General features: G+C 38.1%; 1 pseudogene; it reads left to right on the top strand.

Annotated features, from left to right (window-relative positions):
- Window positions 1-23,775, top strand: part of LOC109092412 — a 100,360-nt pseudogene that overhangs the window by 24,606 nt on the left and 51,979 nt on the right.

Raw genomic sequence — 23,775 nt, 5'->3', positions numbered from 1 at the left:
AACCTCTGGGCAATGTAGCAGGTAGACTTACTGAGTATACTCATTATATCAGTAAAATATTCTCATAGACACGCATAGGCTTGCTCACACACAACCTCTCACACACTCTAATGTGTATTATTTACGACCAACTGAGCAGGCATGGCATCATGCATCCCAGACTATGAATGAGGCTGTTGAGGAAATTGCTAAATTCAGCATCCTTGCCCAGGGTGAAATTGAGTATGCTTAACTGTGTGTGTGTTTGTATGTATGTGTTTTTGTCTGGCTGTGTGTGTGTGGATTTGTATTCCAGCACATTTCCATGCTTTTCCAGCCGTACTGTCACTGTGTTTAATCTTTTCTCTCTCCCCTCTTCTAACTATTTCTATATCTAATTTAAGTGGTTCAGTGTTGAAGTTGCAGACGTTATTATCCATGTTATGTGAAGTGTGTATCTCCTCTCTGTGTGTGACCTGTTATTGCAGCGTTATGACAGACGAACCCCAGGTTTTCTCTGAGAGAGCCCTGTAAGAGACTCACCTTCCTCCTCACCCACACTAACCATGGAGACTGCCTTTGTCATCTAAATCAGACCAAACTCTCGTCTCTCTCTCATTTTATCTCTCTTTTTGGATCGGATTGCCCTTTTGTTTTTCGTTTCTCAATGCCTGTGCCCTTCCCTCCTTCTTAAACAACCCTATTTTGCACCGAAGAGAGACAGCTGTCAGCTGTTTTGTTTTGGTTTGTTGTTTTCTACATGACTTTGTGTTTCTGTTGTAGCACTGGGCTTCTTTGCAGTACCTTCAGTCATATGGAATGAGCAAGATCATCATTTTACATCAGTAGCCCATCGAACATCTTTCTGTTACATTAGCTTGTATGTTTTTTGTTTTTTTTGTCTGTTTTTTGTAGAAGCTATCAGTGAGCATTCAAAGCTAAATTACCTGAAAACAGGAAGAGTGTGCATGTGTGTGTGTGTGTGTGTGTGTATGTGTGCGTGCGTGTGTGTGTGCGTGCGTGTGTGTGTGTGTGTGTGTGTGTGTGTGTATGTGTGTGAGGAGAGGTGAGCTTTGAAAAACAGAAAACTTTAATTATTGCAGTCAATTTAGAATTAGTCCATCTCTAAATGACCCACATTAGAAAGAAATAGGGTTTTATGATAAACAATTGCTTTTGAGTTGCGATTAATTCTTTTTTTAATGTTATACTCATATTTTTGCATTTACAAATCTGCAAATATTCAGTCAGTATATTGCACTGTAAACTGCTGCAAAAGTGGGAATCTGTCTTCATAGCAGTCGGCCATAAGAAGGCATTTCTCAATCTGCTGAGGTGTGTAATTGCTGCAGTAATTGCATTTATGTCACTTGTTTGTGCATATGCAATCAGGAGGTTCTGCTCTGGTTGGAACTGAGCCAACTGTAAATTTAGAAAGATATTTCATGACTTTACAACTTCTGTGCCTCGTGCCAACTCATTTCTCTGCCAATAAGATATGTTCCTAATCAGATTTGAAAATGTGAACTGGAAGTTAGGGAGTACCAGAGAGTAACAGGGGATTTGGAAGCAAATCAAAACGTTTCAACCTTTAGACTTTAATCCATCCATTAGACCTGCTTTAAATCCAACATAAAAAATTATTTCAGATTAATGAGAGGCTTATTTAAGGCTTAGAGACTCTCCAGTGAATCCATTCAGTCTGGGTCAGGGCAGCTTGTTCAGGTTTGCTCAGCCTCTTATATTCCTACTGTGATTAAAATGTTAAGAGACATTCTGGAAGATTCTGAAATTGCACATAGCATGCTTACATCATTCCCCCGCGCCGCATTAGCTGGGTGCCACAGCAACCAGCGCTCCAGCTCAGTTTTAGACAGCATCCTCCTCTATGTATTTTTTTAGCCTCCAACTGACCATTTTATCAATTCAGCGGCAGCAAAACCTTCAGAAGGGTCAGTAGCTTTAAGAAATACACTGTGGTCAGGAAACGAGTTCTTACCCAGTACCTTAGATCTACAATAACATCAGACAATATAATTAGAGTCCTGCATCAACTAATTTATTTCTGCGAGAAGCTTTTATATGCTTCTGTTCTGCACAATAGTCTTTAACCGCTGATGTACAAGTGTCTCAAGGGTTAGAAAATGATGCCATCCAATAGAAAAGCTCATAGGTGAGTTTATATGTTTTCCAAAGAGCCTGCAATTTCCATGTCAAGATCCAGTTTTCCCCAATCAAAGCTAATGAAATGCTGTCTCAGACTTAGCGTGTGGCTCTGGTGTTAGTTAATGCTAATGCGGCTCCCCTCCTCTTCAAACTGACTGGCGGACCGAAGCCTGACCACTGCTTAACGGAATGGACTTCCAGCCTGTGTTATCATGTCAATCAAGGGATTGCACTCAATGGGGTAGGGTCATGTGATAATCTGAATCATGCCAATCCAAATGTATTGGGATTATCCAATAGAAACCATTTGTTTTTGGAAGGGGTGGGGGAAAGGTAAGGGGTTTACATTTGCACTGGACATGAAAATACTCAAAGCACTCAACATCTGATGACAAGATCACAAGCTTGGATGAGAAAAAATGCACCTTGAGAAACAAAAAAACATGCATGAGGAAGGAATGAAGGCACATCAAATGTACCCACAGCTGATTGTGAGATTATATGGTGAAGCCAGAGACGCTTGTCTTCACGCCTGGCTGCTAATTAGAAAATCAATTCAATGAATCAAATCAATCTCTTAATCCACAGGCTTGTAGGTACTTTTGAATGATCTGAAACTGCATGAGACTGAGAATAACTGCAAAAGCAATCTGGATGAGATAGTGTGCGTCAGTCAAGCCTAATCTTGTGCCTGTATATGTGTGTGTCTGCTTTTTTGTGTTTGGTTGTGTGGCTGCATGGATGGCTGGGTAGAAGCTGCCTGTTGATGCGGTTCTCAGTTCCTCAGAAGGGAGCACAGTGGATATCCGACCCCCTGGAGAGGGGGCGGAGTCTGTGGAGCTGGAGCCGGAAGAGTCCCTGGACCCAGAGGCCTGCTTCACAGAAGGTGTGTGTGTGTGTGTGTATTTACCTGACATTCCCTATGCTATGGGGACCAAATGTCATTTTTGGACATTTTTTTGGTCCCCATGAGGAAAAGAGTTTATAAATCATACATCTAAAAATGCAGACAGTTTTGTGTGAGGGTTAGGGTAAGGAGATCATCTATGAACTGTCCCTGTAAATCATGGAAACCAGGGTGTGTGTGCATTTGTGTACAGACAGTAGAGACAGTAGATTAAAATGTATCTTAGCTATTTTATTTATCTACATTCCTAGGTTTATTTACCAGTGCATGTTATTTCAAACATGATAACTTGCTCCACCTTTGAAATGATTTTCTCCAGCTGACAGTGGCCTGTGCCAGATACTGGTTAATGTTAACCTACAACCAGTATTGGTTAATGTTAATCATTAGCCTAAAAGCTATTTAGGCGTTACTGTATACTATTGTTGTAGGTAATACAGCCTTTCTAAATTATTGCCCATAGTTAACACACCAATTCCATGCCAGTTAATATTAATTATTACTGTTGTCATATGTCAAGATGGTCTTATGGGTGAATTGAGGTCAAGAGGGCATTAATGCTCTACAATCAGCTGAAAACTCTTCTTGAATCCATTGTGGTTATGGAATGGCCATTTATTAGGATCAGTTTCTAATTAATCCCAGCTAATTTTTTCTCTTTGAATATCCTGTATCACCCTCAAATACATTGTTACAGAAGCTAAATGAGTTGTGAATACTGCTTTGAACTTTAAGGGGAGCACAGCTTGGGAAACCGGATTTATTTGATGTTCTTCTGAAAAAGATTTAAATGTATTACAGTATGTAAAGACTAATATACTCAAAAACTAATATTTGAAATAAGTTGACTATGTTTTAAATAAGACATTTGATATTTTATTCATCAAATATGCATTAAATTGATCCAAAGTGACAATAAAGATAGTTACATTTTTTACCAAAAATGCCTGTTTCAAATAAATGCTGTTCTTTTGAACTTTATATTTAGCAAAGAATCCTAATAATAAATGATGAAAAAAAATATTATGCAGCATGACTGTTCACTAATTCAACAATATTAAACAATATTAAAAGTCTTAAAGGGTACATAAAGTAACAAAACAGCATGCATCTGAATGAAAGCATGAAAAAATGCTACAGCTAAAGCTAGTTTAACCCCTTTATGTCATATATAGTCCCAAAGCAAGACTTTTAGAATTGACTTTTTGGGTCATTTTAGGAGTGTTGACTTTTTCAATGAACTCAATTGTACTGCTGTCCACTAACATTGTTACTTTTCTCTGTGTCTTTTGCTCAGGTTGTGTGATTAGGTTTCAGTGCTGTCAGGTCGATGTGGAGACGGGAAAAGGGAAGAGTTGGTGGATTCTCAGGAAAACCTGCTTCATCATTGTAGAGCACAACTGGTTTGAGTCCTTTATCATCTTTATGATATTACTCAGCAGTGGAGCATTGGTGAGCTCCCACACACAAACACAACATACTCACCCACTCAATCATTTTTTATTAGACAAAGAATCAACAAGTAAATTTGTTGATGTGTATGTGTGTTCAGGCTTTTGAGGACATTTACATCGAGCAACGTAAAACGATAAAGACAGTGTTGGAATATGCAGATAAAGTCTTCACGTACATCTTTATTTTGGAGATGCTTCTGAAGTGGGTTGCTTATGGCTTCGTCAAATACTTCACCAACGCCTGGTGTTGGCTTGACTTCCTGATTGTTGATGTATGTATGGACCTTATATACTGTTTTGCAACTGTACAGTGTATGTGTGTGTGTGTGTGTAAGTGGATAGTGTGTATTCTCTGGGTCTAAACACAGTCCCTTCATGATTGGCTGCATGTTTTTATTTTACAGGTGTCGTTAGTGAGTCTGGTAGCAAATGCTCTTGGTTACTCTGAACTAACTGCCATTAAGTCCCTGAGAACACTACGTGCTCTTAGACCATTGAGAGCATTGTCACGCTTTGAGGGAATGAGGGTAAGAGACACAAACACACACACACACACACACACACACACACACACACACACGGTGTGATTAGGACATGTTCCTGGATGCCTAATCTTATTTCTAACCAAACATTAACATTACAGAGTAACGACTGGCTGGTAAGGTTAGTGATGTAACAATTCACATTACAGTTATGCTTCAGTGGTTGCAAATCCCTATGTAATTGGTAAAAAATTAAAATTTGCTAAAGATTTACTCACTGTGGGGCCATCCAAGATGTAGATGTGTTGGAGGTTTTTTGGAACTGATTTGGAGAAATGTTGCATTACATCACATGCTCACCAATGGATCCTCTGCAGTGTATGGGTGCCATCAGAATGAGAGTCCGAACAGCTCATAAAAACATCACAATAATCCACAAGTAATTCACATGACTCCAGTCCATCAATTAAGTTTTATTAAGTGTCAATCTTGTGAAGCAAAAAAGATGTGTGTTTGTAATAAACAAATTCATCATTAACACATTTTTAACTTCAAACCATTCCTTTCAGCTAAAATACTAGTCTTCTATCTATTATGCTTTCTTCAGTGAAAAAGTCATCTCATCTGAATCAAGAGAGGAATATGCATAGATCAAGCACCATTTACAACAGCTCTAAACAAATATTTCTGTGGATTTAGATGTAAGAGAACAACAGGGGATGAACTTTTTCATTGGAGGAAGCGTTATTTTAGATTATTAATACATTGGGCAAAAGCAAGGTTTAAGGTTTAAATGGATTAATGATAGATTTTTTTATTACAAACATGCAGCTTTTCACTTTACAAGATGTTAATTGATGGACTGGAGGTGTGTGGTTTTCTTGTGGATTATTGTGATGTTTTTATCATCTGTTTGGACTCTCATTCTGACGGCACCCATTCACTGCAGAGGATCAACTGATGAGCAAGTTATGTAATGCTAAATTTCTGATCTCATCTACATATTGGATGGCCATTTTCAGCAAATTTTTATTTTTAGGTGAACTATTTCTTTAACATCAGCCCTAACCCTAAAATCTGATCAGTTCACCCTAGTGCTGTCCAAGAAACCAAGGAAGTTGATCCTAGAACATGTCCTACTTGAGAAAAACAGCACACTCTCACACAAAAATACTGTTTCATTTTTTAAATGTTGGGAAGCTGTAGTCCTCTTGCATGTTTGTTGGAGAATATTAATGAGAACATCCTAATCACATGAATACATGAATATTGTATGTAGACTGTTGTATTTTTAGGCCTTTCTCTTTAGTGTGCATGGCTCTCTGCATGTGCTGTGGTGAGAGCTCTGATCTATTCTGATGATTCTGTGGTGGTTTTTGTGGTGTTTGTGACTTGACCTTACATTTCCTTCTCTGTTATGTGTCTCTTTTCATTTGCAGTAAACAAATGTTGTGACGTCATCATATCTCCACAAGGTTTTTTTCTGTTTTCATTTTTTGTTTTTTTCACATTTTGGTAGTTCAAAGATATGTGTGATACATCCCTGCAAAATGTTTATATGTTACAGTTCTACTGTATGTTCTATGAACAAGATTACAGTCAGTTAATAATTGAAGATATTTAGCTAGTAATTATAGAGTATAATAGGCAGATTGAGACATTACCCATTCTTCAAATAGGCCTACTCTGTTTTTTAGCTAATCAGTCAATGTAGGATAGAATTGACTTAGCTGTACTATTCTTAAAACCCTTTAACCTTCTGAAAATCATCTTGTCATTTTCTAGAATTACATTATCTTAAATCTATATGGAAAGGATTTAGTTTTTTCCAGCAAGTAAGTCATCCAATATAGAAGCTCAGGAAGTTCATTGCAGTTTCGCAGCTCTTGTGTCCATAGCAAGAGTGTGAAGTGAATATATGTGAATGTATTTGTGTGTGACTTGATGTATTTCTTTTCTTCTAGGTTGTAGTAAATGCCCTGCTGGGAGCCATACCTTCCATCATGAATGTGCTACTAGTGTGTTTGATCTTCTGGCTGATCTTCAGCATCATGGGGGTGAACCTTTTTGCGGGGAAATACTACCATTGTGTTAATATCACCAGCGATGAGATGTTTCCCATCAGTGTGGTCAATAACAAGTCAGATTGCTTTGCCCTGATTACAAACAATGACTCGGCGCGCTGGAAAAATGTGAAGATTAATTTCGATAATGTGGGAGCTGGATACCTGGCGCTACTGCAAGTGGTGAGTGAGCTGAACGCATAGCCCGACTATGATTTATGTTTTGCTTAGTAAGAGGTTTTCTATTTGTAGCATATTCACAGGATATATTATTGAAATTGATTTTGTTCTTTTTCACAAGCCACATTTAAAGGATGGATGGACATCATGTACGCAGCTGTGGATTCTCGTGATGTAAGTGTTTCTCTTCAGTGCAGTTAACAGATGTTTTTTAACCATTCAGACTGCATTGTTACGTTCAAACCACCTTTGACCCTTTTCCATAATTCTCCGTTACTGTCTGCTTAATATATCATTGTAATTTTTTAATTTATGACTACACAATTTAATAAAGGCATTTGAGGATTAGCATCATGAACTATTAGACTATGTCTATGTCTACCTCATTCGGGGAGATCCAGACATGTAAAAAATATTTAAACTGAGGATAATTTTATTTAGGTTATTTAGATTTATATTTGTTGCGGTTTACTTTAACTGAAAATACACCATATGATGTGTATTTGTTCATTGGGCATTTCAATGTTTACTGTGACTATTTACAAACTATTTTTTAAAAGAATATATAACTTTCACATTAGAATTGTTTATTAATTATCTGATTATATAAATCAATACTATGCATAATTATATGACTTAATGAACATTATAGTTGTATATTTTAAATAATTTACTAATAATTATAGATACATAAAAAGGCAATTTACTGCATTCTTGTTTTGAAGTAAACTAATTAATAATTAATAATTGTGATTTAATAATTGAATTTAAATGAAATATAAATAATTTATTAATAACTATGTAATAACATTTTTACAATACATAGACAATTGTGAGCAGTTTTTTTATGTTTAAGCAGGGGTGTGCTTATGACGAGTTATGATGCACATTAGTAATGCAAATGTGTAATAACACATAACATTTTCTTGTACCTGCAGTTGGAGCAACAGCCTAAATATGAATCAAACCTTTACATGTACCTGTACTTCGTCATCTTCATTATCTTCGGCTCCTTTTTTACTCTTAACCTCTTCATTGGTGTCATCATTGATAACTTCAATCAGCAGAAGAAAAAGATAAGTATTTAAACTGAGGAAGGTGAATTAAGAGATATAGTGCATATTAGAGTGTGTGGTCTCAATCAACCACTGTGTGTTTGTTTAGTTTACTTTCAAAGAGATGTAATGTGATATGTACACAGTCTGTGGCTTTGTTTAGTGAGCACACAATACTCATTGAACTGGTTTTGTTTGTAAAGCACAGTGGTAATGTATTGAGAGATAAATAGGACCTGGTCTCTTTGACATTTCCTGAAGTTCAGAGGTGAAAAACTGAGGCCTTGTTGCATTATGTTTGTGTTGTGTGACATATAATGAAAACGTGGTTGTAACCAGCCTTCTGCATTTGCTCTTTACCTAGGAGGTCAGGATATCTTCATGACAGAAGAACAAAAGAAATATTACAATGCCATGAAAAAACTGGGATCTAAGAAGCCTCAGAAGCCAATTCCCAGGCCTGCGGTATGACACACAGCTTGCTCCCCCTAACCGCTAAGAACTTCCATTATATTTAATACAACATTTTTCAATAATGCCAATTTCTCTGTACTTCACTCTAGAACATGTTTCAAGGCCTCATCTTTGACTTCATCACCAAACAAGCCTTCGACATTGTGATTATGATCCTGATCTGCTTGAACATGGTGACCATGATGGTGGAAACCGATGACCAGACAAAGGACATGGATGATATTCTGTACTGGATAAACCTGGTTTTCATCATCCTCTTCACTGGAGAATGTGTGCTCAAGATGATCTCCCTGCGGCACTACTACTTCACCATTGGCTGGAATGTGTTTGACTTTGTAGTGGTGATTCTCTCAATTGTTGGTAAGAAAGTCTTGGAGGTTCTACAGACTATTACTATCATTAAACTATAATAACATTTTGAAGATTTAAGCAAGAAACATACTTTATAAACATTCCATACATGTTCCTTCTTGACAGAAAATGTGCGATCACATTTAATTTTGTTATGTGAATTTTCACTGAAAAAATCCAGTCATTTCTGTTGGAATCTATGCAATCTGTAATTTCACTTCAGAGCCAAAGTTTTCCCCATACAGATTTTTACAACGGATTTAATTTGGTCACAGATTCAGTGTGTTAAACAACAGAAAGCTGCATGGTTTGAAAGTGACTTCTGTGTGAGCTGGGCTTCAAACATCGCTATACTATTGACAATAGACAATGGAATTTTTGCCCACAGACTTTCACCAATGTAAACGCACCTTAATTGATCTGAAAGACAAAAGTGTCCAAAGAAGACAGTTTAGGCTAATGTCTTCTATAGTGATCCTTTGCTGTAATGTTGGGAATGCTGTACTATATTTGAGTAGAGTATGCTTTGACCATCACCTTTAGGTATAGTTCACCCAAAAGTGAAAATTACCCCATGATTTACTCACCCTCAAGTAATCCTTGATGTATATGACTTTCTTCTTTCAGATGAATACAATTGGAGTTATATTAAAAAATGTCTTCCAGGCTTCCAAGCCAAAAAACTGTGCATCCATCCATCATAAAAATTGCTCCACACAGCTCCGGAAGGTTAAAAAAGTTATTCTGAAGCGAAAAGAAAAATTTATAGACTCAGGTACTTATAAGTCGCTGCACCTTGCTGCCTAGCCATATAAGGCACTGCATTAATTGTGTGTGTGCCTTGATGATGTCACTTCCTGCCTTGTTCATTGGCCTCCTTCTTGTTCCTGGTCATGTTTATCTATGCCATCTTCGGAATGTCCAACTTTGCCTATGTGAAGCCCGAGGCAGGCATTGATGACATGTTTAACTTTGAGACATTTGGGAACTTCGATGCTTTTGTTTGTTCCAGATTCCTTACTTCAGCAGGATGGGACGGCCTCCTTGCACCCATCCTGAACAAGCAAGATCCGGATCTCATGCACTTACAGCTCAATTTGAGCACCCAGGCAGCATGTACCGCGGGCGACAAAGGCTCAAAACCCCTCGGTCGGCATCTTCATCAGGCCGCGGAGCTACATTATCATCTGGCGCTTCCTGATTAGCGGTGGTCCGGAATAATGCACCATTGCCGGATCTTGGAGAACTGGCTTAGCCACCAGAGGAGAGCCATGTAACCACTGAGCCGGATCTCGACTTTTGAAATGTTCATGGCACGCCGTCTGGGATGCGGTCGATCCCAAGCGTAGCCAGTTAGAGGCGTGGTGAGAAGCTTTCTGACTTTGCAGATGCTTTGGATCCCCTCCCAGCTGCACGTATGCCCCAAGCCAAACAAGATCCAGCTCATAGCCATGGACCTGCCCATGGTCAGTGGCAGACCGCGAGACCACCGCCTGGACATCCTGTTCCTCAGCCTTTACCCTGAGGGTACTGGGAGAGGAGAGGCGAGATGGATGCCCTGAGGGGACAGATGGAGGATCGTTTTCATGGCTCCTCCAATCCCTCCAAAAGTCTCCCTCACAGGCCCATCGACCACTACACCCTCCGTCAGGGAAACAGGAGGAGGATGTAGGCCCGTCAGTCATCCCAGAGGGCCTTCCGGACGGTATCGTTATAAGGCAAACGGTAAAGAAGGCCTCCAGAAGCACCGACAGCAGCTGCAAGTTGGGGGTGTCGCGTATCCCGGAGAAAGAGGTGCCTTCGTCATTAGAAAGTTTCAAGAGAACTCTGCGTCAGACAAAACGGATATGACTCCTCCTCTGCCTCTCCGGGCCGTCTTATAACAGTGTGGCCAAATCAGAGAAAGACAAATACGAAAAGGAGAGGAGAGAAAAGGAGGACAAAGCAAAAGATGCAAGAGACAGAAAAAAATGAACGAGGGACTGAAACAGAGACTGTTCTTTTCAACTGAGACACTGTTTACAGAGCAGAGCGTGAGCACTGGAGGTGCAATTCACCTCAAGCTTGGTTTGGAACTAATGCCAAACTGAGTGTGTGTGTGGCGCAGTGTGTGTATGTCGCGTGTGTCTAGACTATTGTGCAAGTGTGCACTTTGAGGTAGCCTATAGAGGTGCATTTATGGCGTGTTGTGAAAGGCGTTGATTCAAGGACAGTGCCAGTGTCGACACGCAATTTAACCTGCCGTTTCCCCACACACTTCTTGAGTATGAATGTTGAATCCCTAAGGATGCTGGTGTGAAACAAAATGGCAAGTTTAGAGTGGTGTGTGTGTGTCTTTTAGTTTTTGAGTGTTGTTACACAACCTCGAGGACCCTGAAAGAGAACTAATGTTATAGTCATCAGTAGCTAGTGCTTGCTTACTACGCTTCAGTGTCTTTCTTATTGAATGGCATTATTATATACCTGCACATTTTGTTAGCTCATTTTTTTATTCATGTTGAACTTTTTCTACTCATGGGTTTGATTGTCTGAACTACTTCATTTGAACCCGATTAATGGAAGGGGCTGGGGAATGTCGATCATACCTGGTAGTGAATTATCTGAGAGCAGGACCTCATTTACTTTAAGCTTTAGGTATATATACCGAACAAACACACACACACAGACACACACACACACACACCAGTAGGTTCAGTCACTACAAAATCAATCGCTCAGTAAGCTGGAGATCAAGAATGCTACTGTACTAATCAGGACTTTCACACAGAATGTTTTTTTTTATTATTTATGGATGAAGATAGACCATGTCTGCACTGCCTTACTGAACACAAACACAAAATGGATTAACTGAACCATTTGACATCTTCCACTGTGTGAATTGAATGAGCCAAACTCAGTGTTTTTGACTCAAACCCGTTTGATGAATGTTCTGGGTTCAATGTATGTTCACCTCAATTGACAATATTTTTGTGTTACTAAAAGGCACTTATAAACGAAGTAAAACAGGCCATGCAAATAATCATTAAAAAGAAGTAACACTGTTTACAGCCACGTGTATAGTAGAACCACAAAGCTTTAACATTATATGATGTATTATAGATTATACATGTTAACATGAGAAGAATAGTGTGATATAATCACTTATCTAAGCTTTTCTTTAATTTTTCAACTCCATTGTCATGAAAATGCCAAGAACTTCATGCACAATATCTGCACAAAGACACCAAGAAGAGAAGTGATGCGATTTCCTTAGGCATTGTACCACATGACTAGAGTTTTTATTTATGTATTTCTTAAAGGGGCCACATCCTATATTTTGAATGTTTTTTTTTTTTGTTGTTGTTGTTGTTGTTTTTTCTTCTTCACATAGATAAAGTTCTACTTATGTTTGTTATATCAATAGATTATAAGCTGCTTCCTAATCAGAAGTGGTTGTCTATGACTTTACCTGACACCAGGTGCATAACAACGGTTCTGGAATGTAACAACCACAGGGAATAATATTGAAAAACAGTGCAAATATGTCAATTTAGGCAACCTTTAATTTCACAACTCATAATTTCCTTTTCCTTTTACAGATGATTAAATGTAAGTGTTTTATCAAAAAATATAAGCTGTACATTTCTTGGCCTGTAAACCCTACTCAGATGCTGGCACAGTTTGCTTCATTTGTAAAGTGCCCCATTCAAACCTTTATTTTTAGCTTATTTAAGGGTCTGATTGCAATTATTTCCCTGTGGTGATCAATATTAAGCAACAAAAAGCTGTTCGTGAACCCCATGTTCCTAAGCATTCTACACACCACATATGAGGCACATATGAGGCGAGACAGATGTCCACCCCCTCAGTGAAACTTATAACGATAACAGACTTCAGGAAGCCTGAATGTACACTCACTGGTGAAGGTGATAGCAAAAGGCAGTATAACCCTGCTGAATGTCTCTGTACCAGACAACCACATGTCTCACCTCGTTTATATTTTGAACAAAAAGAAAGAAAGGAAAAAAAAACATATGTATATATATATATATATCTTCCAAATTTAAACCATTCCTCGTCATAGGTGCAGGTCAACCTGTCAGTGGATCTCTACTGAAAACAATTTTCCTCGTTCGATGTCTGTCTGGCGAGTAACAGCAACACCCTGAGTTCGGGCTGAATAATGCGATTATGACATAGAGCTCTTCTGTTGAATTATTGGTGGTGATTTTGTATGTATATAATGGCACGCTGTATCTCACCTCTGTACTCAACGCTGTAGAGGAGCACTTTTACACGCCACTTAAACTGTCATTTGGATGCATGTGTGAGAGGTATGCAGTGTGAAAGAGAAAAAGAATATGAGAGCTTATTTATGTGAGAGAGATCTATATGTGTGTGTTTTGACTGTATGTACTGGGGCCCACCATCGATGTGCTTTATTCTCATTCTCTTTATTGTTAATATTGTAAATAGTAGTTTCAAGCTCATGTTAATGGGGTTTTTTTTTTATTAACTTATTTTTTTTTTTTTACATTTCTTTTTGCACAGTGCTACATGTGAAGGCCAGGTCCTGGTTTTAAATGTACATAAAAATTTATGAAGCAATCAGTGGTCAAGTCATATTTCATTCGTAGTGTGGTAGTAAACTGCATGCACTATATTAACTAACTACATGGTGGCGTTATTTTTAAAAGCCAAAAAGAATAAAGATCATATTTTTTTTGTACCAAAGTAGAAACTTATTATATATTCGTTATTACACACATCGCGAAATCATTTCGAGAGAGAATCACAGCAGAGCAATGCATACTTCTGTTTTTTTTTTTTTTTTTTTTTGTTGGGTTACTTGAAAATGTTCATGATTTGCAATCGTGTACTACCTTTTGTTTTGAATGTGCAATATGAATTGATTTCCTCTGAAGCGGAGCAGAGTTTGCAGACATTCACTGTAGTTTTCCAAAATAAAGCACATTTTGGGAAGCCAGTAACTGAAAAGCCTAAGACATTTATTTTGGAAATGTTTTTTGTCAAATATGCAGCATTTTCTTTCAGTCTTCGGTCTGTATTGGTATAACTGTGCCATTCAATAATTAATAAATAATATAAATATAACAAATAGCTATCAGTCAATATTACCTTCATCTTTTGAACACTTACACCTCTGGACATCACAAACAGATCTCGCTTGGAAAAAGGAGAAGAAAAGTGGAAGGAGGTGTAGGAGAAGGCCTAAATCTAGTCTGTTTGGTGAGATGAACTGCTGCAATCATCCTTCTAGTACCTGCTGCTAGACTCTCTTTTTAACAGACCCAAGACTGTGTGTGTGTGTGTGTGTGTGTGTGTGTGTGTGTGTGTGTGTGTGTGTGCGCGCATGAGAAACACTCTGTAATCAGGAGTGACCCCTGCTGGAGTGCTTTTTCTTCCTGTTGCCTGGCAACCCTGACATCACAGTACCCCCTTCAGTGATTGATCACACAGCTTCTACCCATAGTGCTCTGGGTTTTTCAGCAGGCTTTCCCCAACCAGCACCCCTCGTTTTCAGCGTCTCTCATCCCATTCATGCTTTCTGTTCAGTCAAAGAGAGAGACAGGCCCGCGTTTGTCCCTGTGGGAGATTCCCTTTGAGAGGAGGTGTTTGTTTTACTGTCTTTATGGCGAGGTCTGGTGCGGGAGATAAGCGTGCGTGTTTATGTATGCACAGATAAGGTTAAGGATAAGGCGTCAACGTAATTTTTCTCTAAATCAAATTATTCGGGAAAAAACAGCTAGATAAAAAATTATACCATTCACATATGCAAAGATTAAAATCTCGACCAATTCAAACTGACAAAACACAGGGTGTGGCTGGTAAACGATCCCGGTAACAGAGCCATTTCAATAAAGTCTCATTCTAAATAGTTCAAGGCGCCCTCTTGCGGTTGAATGAGGTTACACATGTGTTATATGATGGACGTTTGCCCTTCATTTGTTCACCAGCATCGGGCGTTACACCACAGGACCAGGAACGGGGATTTTAATTATTTCTTCTTAAAGGAACCATAGCCTTATAAAAAACCCTTTTACCATGGTGTGTTTACTAAAATAACTAATAGAATTCTGTTTCTTGTCTTTTGCAGTAAATGGTCAGTGAAAGAAGGTGTTGACCTCAACCAAACTCTGATGAGTTACAGTAGCCTAAAAATTTTTTTTTTTATTGTTCTATTTTTTTGTTATAGAAAACATGGGTTTCAAACAAAATATAGGGCACTGCTAAGCATTATGTTTTAGGTAGTTCACTTTGTCAAAAAGATTATTTTTTAGTACAATGATTTGGATTTTTTTTTTATTGTTCAATACTGTATAAAAGGTTGAAAACTGTGGTGGGCTATATTTACATTTTTGTCAGGATTGATGTGTTTAAAACACATGTTCTTGGTATGTAATTATGTTAGATAATGTCTAGTATCTTTAATATTATATCTTTTCCATTTATGTATTTTTTACACCTAAAGCTTTAAATAATTAACAAACAAGCTATAGTATTCTACACACATTTGTAAAATCTTAGCTTTTATGTGCATAACAATTCAAATGAAGTCTGTATTTAATAGAACTTCAATCACTGTATAATATAATGTTCATGTTATTGTGCACATTACAAAATGGCAACATGCCTGTCATGTAACATGACAATTTAGATTAGTAAACATATTCACAGAAGTTTCCCTCAATAAACTCTAATTTGCTTCTTATTGATAGTAAGAGTGCTTATGTTTAGAAAATGAATAGGGTTAATAGATCTAGAATATGGTCATGCAGCATAAGGGCATGAATCATAAATACTCTATAAATGCTCTATAAATACTAATAATCACCCAATATGATAATAATATGTATGCTAATAAACAATTAGTTAATAGTGAATAGTGTTCCTAATCTAAGTGTAACCAATCCTTACTGTGTGTTTGTGTTTCTAAGTAATGTGTATGGCACTTTAAATACTGTGAGTAACTGTTTCTGAATGTGACCAGCTCACTTTTTCCACTAAAGTAAAATGTGGGAAAATAAAAAGCATGATGATGTTAAAAAAAAAAACAGTGGGAAAAACCATCTCACCATCTGCATTTGAGTTAAAAGGAAAGCAAAAGCATTTTACCAAGTTCAACAAACTGCAACAGTGTAGAAATTTTCCTCTTTGTAACACATAGATAAATGTGCTCCTAAAAGTTCAAGCCCACTGTTTAGCAAGTCCCCTTGAGAGAGAGAGAGAGAGAGGAGAGAGAGAGAAATGGCATGTGTGGCATAGTCCACGGCATTAAAGAACCGTGCATTTAACACACACATTGCCAGAAGTAGAGGCTAAGTAGGTCAAGTGAGGGAGAGAGTGACTAAGAGAGAGAAACAGAGAAAGACAACTAATTTCACAAACAATGTTCTTTACTGGTGAGGAGCAATCTCATCTCTGCTCTGGAAATGCCTTGACTGAGAAGAACTGAGATAAAAGGTTCAACACATTGTCAAATATGCAATATTTTATTGTTGATGACAATTCATCAAATTCATTCAACTGAATGATAATTAGTAATGGTAATTCAAGTGGTGTACCTCAAGGATATGTGTAAAGGCCCTCTGTTGTTTCATTTATAATAGCTGCTAATTAGCTAATAAAACTAATTAACTGCTAATCATTTTCCTAAGAGTATTCAAACAAATGAATCTAAAATAGATTTATTTAAATATTCTTAATTTTGCTAAGTATAAAATTAAATGAGGCGATCATATAATGCCAATTCAAATGTAGTTTTCTATCTTTGCTTTTTTAAAGTTTAAGTTTTAAAAGTTCAAACTTTTAATCAATTTTCAGTTATTATTATCATCATTATTGTAGTATTACTATTTACATTTCTTTTATATTTTAATTACGATTAAATCTTTCATAATTTGAAAAACTTATTTTTATTATTATTTTTTTATTTTTTTAATAGTAATTAAAGGGATAGGTTGTCTGACACTTGTCATCATTTTCTCTATTTACCCCTCGTCGTCATGTTTTTGCCAAAAAAAAAAAAAAAAAAAAAAAAAACAAGACATTGGCCCTTGTGCTAAGAATGTCTAGAATTTTTAATGTCATCAGTTCGTGTAGCATTAAAGCATGGGTAACCTTTAGCTGGATGTTGCTGTCTCTGTGTTTTTTGGTGTGTGTGTAGTATGTAGATGGAGTGGCACAGGCCTGTAAGTGAGCTGTGTTTCTGTGGGTTGAATAATGCATTTCTGTGACGTTGCCATCCTCTCTCCTCCTTTAGCCGTGTCTTAATTCCTTATCATTTGGTTTGCATTAACTTGACACCATGATTCCCCTCTTCCATGATCTCTCCAGAATCCTCCTTCTTTTTACCTTTCCTGTAAGTGAGCTGTGTTTCTGTGGGTTGAATAATGCATTTCTGTGACATTCTCATCCTCTCTCTCTCCTTGCTACAGCCGTGGTCTTAATTCTCTTATCATTATTTGCATTAACTTGAAACCATCATTCCCCCTCTCTCTTCCATTATCTCTCCAGTCTCCTTCTTTTTGCTCCTCACCAACCATTCCTACAGTCTCCTTTGTGAACTACAAGCATTCACTGTAGCAGAAGGTAAGAGTGTGTGAATCTAGGTCATACTGTATGTTTTCACCCTGTCTCTGATCCATGACTCAATTGTCTGAACGTGTCCTGCCTGGAATTCATTTACTTAAGTAATGCTGGTCACAGAATCCTCCCCCCAGTTTATATAGAACGGTTTCCTCCATTCACCCATCCGTTCATGGCCATTTCCTGTCAGATAATTCAGTCATGCACAAATAAAAATGAGTTTACACAATGAGTTTACAGGCTATTTTTACTGCTTACAAGTTAAACTCTATCAGCAGTCTATGGTATGCTGTTGATTGCCACAGGAAATTATTTCAGCTGTATGTAAAAACAAACTGAAATATGCATGACAGTAACACAATGTCTTAACCAGGCGCAACATGATATAATGTCTTATAGAGAGAGATAAAAGCTCTTTTTGATGTAAAAACTCAGTTTTTTTGTTATATCTGTACGTACCGACACTTTGACCTTTGTCCATTTGTGTCCATGTCATATTTATATAGTGCTAACCACTGTGAAATCTAATTGGTTTACAATCAGAAGCAATAGTAATATAATTGTAGAAGCGATTTGTAAACCAATAAATTCTGATAATTATATATCTCTTTGGTACATGAACTGAAAGACAAGTCAAAATGTCGTGATGCAACTGAATATAATGAAAACTGATTTTTACATCAAGAGAAAACATCTTCACGTGCTCTAGCCATGTTGCGCCTAGTTCAAAGGCATTTAAGCAATTACTGTCATGCATATTCATTTATGCAGCTGATAATTTCTGTGACATCCAGCAGCATGCCATGAACTGCTGATAAAATTTAACTATGGTAAATAAAAAAGCAACGCAATAAACTAATAATGCTCTTAAACTATTTTTATTTACATGACTGAATTTTCAGCAGAGAAATGTACCTGGGCTGGTGAACAGAGAAGCATTCTCAAACCGGGGAGAATTGGGCGTACTTTAAAATGAAATGAGATTCCAGGCACGTGAGGCAGTAGAATGTGGATCGAAAGTGAGTAACATGCAGTATGACAGATTCACACGCTGCACACCTTCTGCCCAGTGGAGGCTCTTTGTGATTCACAAGGCATTTCTTGAGAGCAGTTGGTGAGGCAAAGAGGGACTGGGAGGAATAATGGAAGGGAATGATGGTGTCAGGATGTCTGAAATAAAGGGGCGGCTTGTAGGGAGAGAGAGGGGGCGAAGAATGTGCAGAAATGGGCCCATTTCCAGCCACACTTGCTGGCTGCTTTTTGAACTGTCCCTTTAAATGCTTACACATGCTACACTTCCCAGGAAAGTTGTTTGTCCCAGCTGGACACCCTAGCAATGCTGGCTGTTGACATTGACTACGGGCATCTTTTGAGGCAAAATACTTATTTCTTTAAAAAATCTTACTGACCCAAAACCTTTGAATTGTAGTAAAGCTATAGTATAAAAATGATTGTAGCTGAAAACTTTTGTCATGTTAGATCAAAACACATTACAATTGGCTGCTCTCAAGCCATCCAATTATTTCATGTTAGTTACTTTGTGATTTGTGTAAAGTTTCATTGGTTTGGTTTTTGTTTTTGTTCAAAAACAATTTTGTGAAAATATTTGGTTTTGGGACGATATTATTATAGAGCTTGTTGTAACTACAAATTAGATAAGACTATGGAATGAACAGGCACTGATAATGTGCGCTAAATGTTTAAATGTATAATGTCACTTGCTTGGGAGTTGATTTAAGGTTCTCATCATAAGCAACAAATGTACTGCAGAACTACATCTAACGTGTTCTAAGCCTGCTAAATGACTCCAAGTTGCGGGGAGTGAAAAAAACGTTTGAAGTATTACCAAAATTTGGTTCCATTTGGGAGATAGATAGTTGGTGGATTCTAAAGATAAAAATCTTTAAATTTTGACTTTGTATGTAGTGTGTGTAAGATACTAAGTCACTCCCGAAATAACAGGACAGTACCAATTATTTATATGTCAAAAACCAGTGTGTTTCCCCTAGGTTCCCTGATGGCCTCATAGGACCTTAATCTGCACTCGTTATCTTTTTTGTTTTTTTTTGGAGGTGGAGTTTCATGTGGAACTTTATGTCGTGGGGGCAGGAATACAGTCTCAGGGTGGTTTGTCTTTTTAGGAAATTCGTGTGTGTGTGTGCACAAAAAGAGGTGACTGGTGTCAAGCCGTGAGAGAGGCTGTGGTCAATGTTTCCGATGAGGTGTTCAGGATGGAGGTTCAGCAAATTTCCTGTGGCAAGGACTGTCGGTGGGTGGTCTATATGTTATTACTCACCTGCAGCACTTTTAAAACCCTTAACTTTGGCATTCGGATGTGAGTGTGACGATTGGTGTTTACGGTGAAGGAAATTCAAGCAATAAGTTTAAGAACCTTTTCTTGTGTCTCTGTCTTTTCTGTTCTTTTTCTTCCCATCCTTCCAAGGCCGTCCTCGGGTTGGCTCCGTCTCGTATCGGCCCTCTACGCACGCACAACGATTGCCACGCACTTCTTCCTCCATTCATTCCTTTCTTCTCTTGGTCGTCGTCACTGTTCCTCCTCCTCTCTCCTTCACTGGTGTTCTCTTCACGTCATCTGTCCAGAACTCGCCTACAACCAATATGGTCCTGCCACAAGCTCGTGCTCATCTTTACGGGGGAGGCTGGAATTTCTGGCTTTCTATAACATTGGAAATTCAACTCGCAGAACATGACCGCCCTCAAGGTATTGGCGAAAGAAGGAGGGTGCCCATCATATTCGTCTCCTCCTCCTCCTGCGGCCTGTGGACAGCGCTAAAGATGACCTGGAGGTAGAACAGGCGCATTGAAATCTTGACATCCCACGTCAGCAGGCCTTGACCAGAAAATGTTTTGAGAAACCTGCCGGCGCAACCTGTGTTGTGAGCTCCTTAAGAGCTAGAGAGAAAGAATGCATAGAAAATGAGAAATGAGAAATAAGAAGAACACATTTGAATCCTCTTGAGTCTAGCTCTTTTAGATTACTGCGTCGGCAGCCAACTGAAGGAAAGAGATAATGTAGGCATCTCTTGTTTATTATGCATTTGGTTTTTATGAAACCTTACTTTCGTAGTGTGCGCGCATGATATGTGTCGGCAACAAGACTCTAATAACATAGAAGCAGATGGAGAAAAGAGCTCTAAAGAGAGAGGAGCGAGGTAAGAGAAAAAAACTATTACAACAAGACCGAGGGGTGGTATTCCTGAAACAATGCGCATGGTTAAAAGTGAGTCATCGTCCACCTATTCCCAAGACTTTTCACCATTTTCTCAGAGCTCTCCAATTAAAAAATAATTTAACAGCTTCACAGCCACTGCATATTGGTTGAAGGTCACGGTGGTTTAGTCATTCCCCATTATCACTAGTCTCTAGGCCTTGCGTCATTCATACTAAATCAAGGTCACTCAATCTCCCAAGGACTAGCAATATTACTTTTACTTTGTATTTTAAGTGCCCACTAAGTGGCAGTAACATAAATTACCTTGCAGAGACGTGGATTCGATGACTTAAATGGATGTTTTCACAATTAAACCCATACAAATACGATCAGAGTATTCAGGTACGAGCTGCAATTACCTTTTTAAAACGTTTCTGAGCCAGGCACAAAGTTTTTTATTTACACTTTTGGGAAAAGTCGCCTTTTTTTTTTTCACCAAGGCTGCATTTATTTGAACCAAAAAATAAATGGAAAAAAAAAAACCCCCCAGTAATAGTGTGAAATATCATGTGTTTAGCATGATATTTAGAAAGTTGAATTTTCAGCATCATTCCTCCAGCCTTCCATTGTCACAGCTTATCCTTCATTAGATCATTCTAATCTTCATGATATTGTGTTGAAATAAGATTTCTTTCGTATTATCAAAGTTAAAAACAGTTAGCACTGCTCCATATTTCTTTGTGGAAACTGTGATACCCTTCTCTAAACTTTTAAAAACCGGGTAGTGGTAATTCCCTGAATGTTTCCACCAAATCTGGCATCTTTGTCAGGTTCCGGCAGAATGTCTGCAACAGAAACTTGGAGATCATATCAGTGCCTTTTTGGTGAGCTTCAGTTTGTTTTCCTCTCATCAGTCTTTTGTATATCTAACCGAGTAGTGTACTAGTGCGTTACTTTTCAAGTTTTCCAGATATAGCGTATATGTGGTGGTCCTTTTTGAAAGTGAAGTGCAAGTGTGCTAATATAACGATAGTATTCACAAGAAAGGAAAAGCAAAGTGACCCAGATCCTGTTCTTTCCTCTAACGTGGTTAGGCTGGACAGGATTTGGTTCATCTTGCAATAAATGTGGGATTTTTTGTTTTTCAAAGCATACTTACATTTTAGTCAGCTATGTATCATAGGATCATATCCAATTTCTCAAAGCCTGATCAGTGCAGGTAGCCTGCTCAGGAAGACCCGCTTAAGCTTCCCATTGCTGGTCTACTCTATGTGTTTGGAATTTAGCGCACGCTACATTAAGTTACCAGCCCAATATAGCTTATAAAACTGTTCAACAGCATATCTTTATAGTAAGGAACTAGGGTAAAACACCAGCACATCGGCATCCAATTAGGGTGATCAGAATTAGTAGGGTACTTTTCAAGGGTATCTCCAGGTATGTGCTAAGGGCAAGTTACCATAAACTCAAAGAATGTGTTTTAAAGTTTTAGTGGTGTCCAAAAACATGCCACAGTTTTCAGTTAAGTGACACTGATGAGGATGGATGTGAAGTCGAAAAATTAATGAGCAGAGAGATGAGCAAATAAGCATACAATAGATGAAACTAAAAGAGAGACATGAAGGAGTAAGATATGATGCGGCGAGACAGTATAGGGATTAAGAGAGAATATCAGTTTTAAAGATTTTTTCAGCAAGTTTTTCATAGAGTGCGGGCAACTGCTGACTGGGGGGGGGGGAGGGTGGAAACACACAAAATGGAGCATAGGCACTCGAACTGGGCTTGCCCACACAAAATCCACAACACGCAACGGGACTTAAGTACCACACAGGATGCGCCAACACACACACACAGCAACCCACACACACACACACACAACCACAACACACACACAACACACCCACACACCAACTACAGACACACCCACAACAGCAGGCGAGCTACTCGCAATAATCTTGTGGGACGCATAAGCAACTGTGTGCCTGACACTCTCTCTCTCTCTCTCTCCCTAACACACACATCACCCACACCACACACACACCCACACACACACACAGACACACCAACCACGTTTCTACTAGATGTTATTTAAATTTATTTTTTGTTTCTTTTCCGCAACACTGTCCTTTTTCGTATAAATACCCTATAATTTGCTGTGGCGGTAAACTGGTGTGTGTGGGGTGTACCGATTAAAGCCAACAGAAGAAAGTGAAAGCGATTATAGAGACAACATATAAAGAAGAAAAAAATAAACTGAATTAGTTTAGCATGGTTTTGTTTTTACTCATACTTGCAAGAACACACACGGAACACACACACACATACACCACACACATATACACCCACACACACATAAACAAAAAAACTTTGAGTCAAAAAAGAAGAGGTTGAATGTTATATTAAGTTGTGGTGATTGATCATCATATTCTTTGGGGAACTATAGTCCAGTTATGTATTGTTGTAAAGTCTCACTGTGTATTATCTGTAATGAGCAGAGTCACATGGGATATGCAGTGCAGTGGCAGAATTGCAATGCCCCATCATTCACAAAGTTCCTACTCTTCCCCTTCCCATTGCTTGTTTATTTATTATATATTTTGGCTATTGGTAAACATGCTAGTTTGATATCAGATACCACTAGAAGTGTAGTACTCCAAGCTCAGTTTAGAGTTTTAAAACACATTTCATCACCCAGTGTAGTTTGCCATCCTGTTAAACATAAAGGTTCTAAAAATAGGGTTTTCAGGTGATGCCATACAGAACCATTTTCGGATAATGAATAACCTTTCATTTGAAGCAGTTCTTAAAGAAACGCTTTTTCTTTGTTTGAAAAATAAAAATAACTATAAAGAACCTTCTGTGCATTGGAAAGGTTCTATTCGTGGGATGCCAATAAAAAGTCT

Source organism: Cyprinus carpio, chromosome B6, assembly GCF_018340385.1.
Source record: "Cyprinus carpio isolate SPL01 chromosome B6, ASM1834038v1, whole genome shotgun sequence".
In the NCBI taxonomy this organism is placed as follows: Eukaryota; Metazoa; Chordata; class Actinopteri; order Cypriniformes; family Cyprinidae; genus Cyprinus; species Cyprinus carpio.
The sequence above is the reverse complement of the archived record's forward strand: the minus strand, read 5'-3'. Positions and strand labels throughout refer to the sequence as shown.